This window comes from Pinus tabuliformis, chromosome J (genome assembly GCF_031772625.1).
Source record: "Pinus tabuliformis cultivar Carrire ecotype Pingquan chromosome J, CPIR1, whole genome shotgun sequence".
NCBI lineage: Eukaryota > Viridiplantae > Streptophyta > Pinopsida > Pinales > Pinaceae > Pinus > Pinus tabuliformis.
Window position 1 is genome coordinate 1,080,489,975 of NC_142295.1, and position 5,113 is coordinate 1,080,495,087.

At 34.7% G+C, this 5,113-nt stretch overlaps 1 pseudogene; it reads left to right on the forward strand.

Annotated features, from left to right (window-relative positions):
• The window catches only part of LOC149230726 (subtilisin-like protease SBT1.7), a 15,243-nt pseudogene extending 11,437 nt beyond the window's left edge, over nucleotides 1–3,806 (forward strand).
• Nucleotides 3,807–5,113: the final 1,307 nt, after the last annotated feature.

Sequence of the window (5,113 nt, forward strand, 5' to 3'; positions counted from 1 at the left end):
AAAGGTCTTTTCTAATTCCAAAACAAAGCCACTACTTAAAGTTAAATAACATGTTCCTATAGCTTCCACATGCGAGCTCATCTTGTTTCCTGATAAGATGCTTTGCTCACTTCCCACTGGCTTCCTTAGGTCTTGCAAACCCTGCAAGGAATTCGAAATGTGAATTGTTGATCCAGAATCAATCCACCATGTGTTAATATTAACGTTAACCATATTAGATTCATAACAAACAAATGAGATTAAATTACCTTTGTCCGCAAGCCATTTCTGAAATTTGGCGCATTCCTTCTTCATGTGTCCCTTCTTTTTACAGAAGAAACACTTGGAATCCTTCTTGATATCGGCTTGGGGAGGTACTTTACCTTTCCCTTTCCGATTGGCTTGAGATTTGCCCTTTCCACGCGTTGCCAGCATTGCACTCTCTCCCAGTTCCATCACCAGTCTCTCTTCCTCTTGAACACACATGGTCATAAGTTCATTAATTGACCATTTATCTTTATGTGTGTTGTATGAGATTTTGAAAGGTCCATATTGGTGCGGAAGGGTGTTCAGGATGTAGTGCACTAGGAAGGACTCTGATATATCAACCTCGAGTTTCTTCAATTGAGCCACAGTGTCCCTCATCTGCATGATGTGCTCGCGCACACCTTTCACACTGGTGAGCCTTAGGGATGAGAACTTCATGATTAGGGTGCTTGCTAGTGCCTTGTCTGAAGTGATGAATTGATCATCAATGGCCTTCAACAAGTCTCGGACCTTTTCATGCTGATCAACGGAACCATGAATACCAGCTGAAATTTTAGTCTTAATGAACATCATGCTTAGACGATTGGATCGCTCCCATCGTTCATAAAGTGTGATGTCTGCTGCAGTGTTGGTATTTGTGAGTGCCGATGGTTCATCTTTCCTAATAGCATAATCTATGTCCATCCACCCTAAATGAAGGAAAATCCTCTCCTTCCAAATCTTATAGTTATCTCCCTTAAGTTCGGGAATGTCACAACGAATTTCAGAGAAATTTGCAGGTTGTACTACTGCATCAAAATAAAGAATCACATGCTTATGTTAAAATTGAGGCTTAATAAACTTTCATGTTTTACCAATGTAAATCATGCTCAAAAATTGAATCTAATGACATAAAAATTGCCTGTGGGCTAAATTTTTAATTCAAACAGATTCAATAAAACTTTATGATAAAACTTATTAATTCATAACTCCTGTGGGTAGGTTATGAAATTTTATCCTAATTAATTACATAAATATAATAAAAATTCCTGTGGGATAAAATTTATTATATTCAGTCTAATTAATTACAATTTAATGTCTAAATAATCTTTATGTGATCTAACCAATATATAATTTTAATTAATTAAAGATGCTGTGGCTATTCTCTAATTAATTAAAATTATATGGATCACTAGACATTATCCATTATAAATTGCATAAACAAAAAATTTCTTATAAAATTATAAACATTTCTTTAACCAGAGTAAAACTCATTAAAATAATAATACAATCTAACCATTCAAAATTATTAAAAAAAAATAAAATTTAAAACTGCGTCCCACTTTCCAAATTGGGATAATTTTACAGCATCATAAAACTGAAATTCATTAAAGAAAATGCCAAGAACAGTGCCGAATGTAATCTCTGATATTTGCACGATATTATAACTATGGCACAAAATTCCTACATGCTTTGATCTCGAAAGTTTCAACACCTATATTGTTTAGGATGTATAGCACATCAAAATATCACCGTTATTGCACTGTGCAAGTCTCATAGTTTATAGCTTCTGAATCACTGAAATAGATAGGTTATGAGAAAAAACAATATTAAAAAGTTATCGAACTGTCGACAAAATTATAATTTATCTTTATTCCTGCGTGTTAAGGCAGAGCCTCCTCGAGAGGAAAATTGGAAATGGGCTCCAAAACAAGTAAATGTTACCAACTAATATATACCATGTATAAACATGATGTACGACTAAATAAGGGGGCTGTTTCGAATAGTCTCCAGCCATTGGTCAGAAATTTTAATTCAAACCATAAAATACGCACTTTGAATTAAAGCTTCTTTCATCATAGGAGACCATAACTTCATCTCTCCATTACTTTAGCAATTGACAGTAACTTTCAGAAATGATCTCGCTAAGCTATTTAAACCCATCTCTCATCATCCCATTCTTGACACCATGCCTCCGCTCTCCGTAACCCCAAACTATTACGAAGGTAAGAGCAAGAAGTAATGCAAACAACATTATTACAATCAACACGGAAAACACATAAATCGCCGCCAGGCATCCAAACCCCACCTTTCTCAACACCATGAGAAAATCACAATTGAAACTAGAGTTAAAATAATACTTTTAAGTCTCAAGACAAGTGGCCAACAATACCAACGCCTAGCAAGAACTGTTGAACCACAATATCAGAAATGCATATTCAAAGTATCACAATTTCACGTGTGCTTGTAAGACGGAGCATACTCAGACTGCCTGGACATATGGTCTAATGGATATAAACTATAATCTAATAGTATACACCAACAATATCCAAATCAGACTGAATACTAAAGCAAGAAAACGAAGTCAGCTTCTAACTCACACCAAGGCAGAGGTAAATTCTGCGCTCTGATACCAAATGATATTATTTAAAGTTTAAACAGCGATTCTGCATGCGGAAAAATTCAATGAATCGTTGAAACTTAATGCCCAGAAATGTAAATTACCTCCAGCCATTGGTGATGTTCTTGATGCAAACCACAGTCCAGTTGCTTCTTTACTGAAAACAATGCTCCAGCTTCAATCCAAGCAAAAGAAAAGAATACAGAAAATCTGAAGGCACTTCCAAGCTCTACTCTCTCAGTTAGATGGTGTAAAAGCTGAAGGGAAAATTGAGATACAAGCTTGGGGACCAAACAGATAAATTTATAGCCAAGCTTCCATCAAGCTTCTGATGGCTATGTGTCAGGTGTTCCACAGAGAAAGGTAGAGAACTCCAGATGGAGTAATGGACCACTTCAGTAGCTCCCAACAATAAATTTATTAACTGCAGTTGATTTCCTTAATTTAAGGAAATTACTGCAGTTGGTTTCCAGAAATTAAGGAAAGCCTGCAATTTAGTTCCATAATTGTAGACAACATTTGTTAAAATAATTAATGGAGCTTAACACCCGGCGCTTATATGCGCTGCTCATCCGGCGTGGACACCCGCTGCAATAAAGTCGGCTCTCATGACATCTTCTACGCCATTCGACAATCGCAAAAGCCCTATAAGCGACTCCTCCACCGCTTTACCTGCAAACGCCTTTACAATGGGCGCAGGTCATGTGAATCCCAATGCTGCCCTGGATCCTAGTCTCATCTATGACCTTGGAATGGAAGACTACGTTAGCTTCCTGTGTAGCTTAAATTACACAGCAAAGCAAATTCATATTCTGACAAGGAATGCAACATCCTGCCCCAAATTAAGCTCCGCGCCTGGAGATCTAAACTACCCATCATTCTCGGTGGTGTTTAAGTCGCGTAGTTGGTTCGTGTTACGAGGAGAACCGTGACGAATGCTGGAGGAGCACCGTGTGTATATGAAATGGCAGTTGAGAACCCTGAAAATGTAAATAGAACTGTGGAGCCGACGACGTTCGCCTTTGAAAAGCAAAATGACAAGGCGACTTATACAGTGAAATTTGAAAGCAAAATTGCAGCTGACAACAAATCTAAGGGAGGGCAAGCCTTTGGTCGAATATTGTGGAAATGGGTAAAGGGCGGAACGCAAGTCGTTCGCAGTCCAGTGGCCATAACCTGAAAACACCATGAAGAATGAGGCATCTGGTGTAGGACTGGCCCAGTTGTTCGTATAGCATACTTATGCCTGTGGCCCTCTAGTTTTATTCAAACTAGAAGCCATCCGTTAAGATGTGGCGCACTTGTTTGAATAAAAGTGGAATCCATCCCGGAAAATACATGAGTCGCTTCTTTGGCTCTTCCAACTTCCAATTATTGTAGACTTAATTCACTCCATTATCTTCTTTATGCTCGAAATTTGTCAATCCCAATTGCTAGTAAAATGAAAACATCCTGTTGCAAAATAGCCAATAACAATATTGTGAAGACAAATATAGCCAGTGAAAAAAATGTGATGAAAAATGTAACAAGTAATTCACTTAATGCAAATGTTACAAGTTTAAAATCTGCGAGCTTGACACGTCTCTTTGTACGTCTATGTAGTTTCCACCTTCAATCTCTATCATAAAGCTCTACCTTTCGATAAGTTTGCTTTATACGTTTATCTTTCTCATAAAATTTTAATTCAATTCCAATGAAAATTAAATTTCATACCCATCATTATTTACCTTTCATAAATAATATAAAAAATATAATTTTTTGATAACTCAACATCTTTAAATAGTTTATACATATTTCTGTATTCAAGTTTCTATGATTCATAATGAATTAAACAAAGTCTTTAAGTAGAAATTATATGAGAAAATTTTTTGGCCAACCCATTTAAGACAAAAAATTCTCCCATGTAATTTTTACCTAAAAACTTTGTTTAATTTATACATATGTTTTATATATCATATCAAGATTTATTAATAGTATAAATAAAAATTCCTACTTATGTTTTTTTAAATAAACAGAAATTTAAAACATAATAATAATAAATTTAAAAACAAAAATATAATTCAAAATTTTTTTTCTCACAGAAAATATATATAAATATATATATATGTTTTTTGGTGGACAAGATATTATTAGAGAACAAAATTTGAAGTTATAAAAGATTTATTATGAGTTCAACATGCCATATCCACAGTAGAATGAAATAGAATAAATAAATTATTGAGTCAAAAAGGTGCATTTTACAATCCAATAAGAACATGTGTAATTCCTTTTGATGTCCCTTTTGAAATAAAAATAAAATATTCACTAAATAAAAAAATAATGATGGGCATATTTGGCAAGCTTTAATTAAAATCATATCATAGGTGAGTTTTACAACCTAATAGGAACACATGTAATTCCTTTTGTGTTCAGATGTCCATTTTAAAATTAAAACTAAATAGTCACTAAATGAAAAAATAATCATGGACATATTTGGTAAAATTTAAT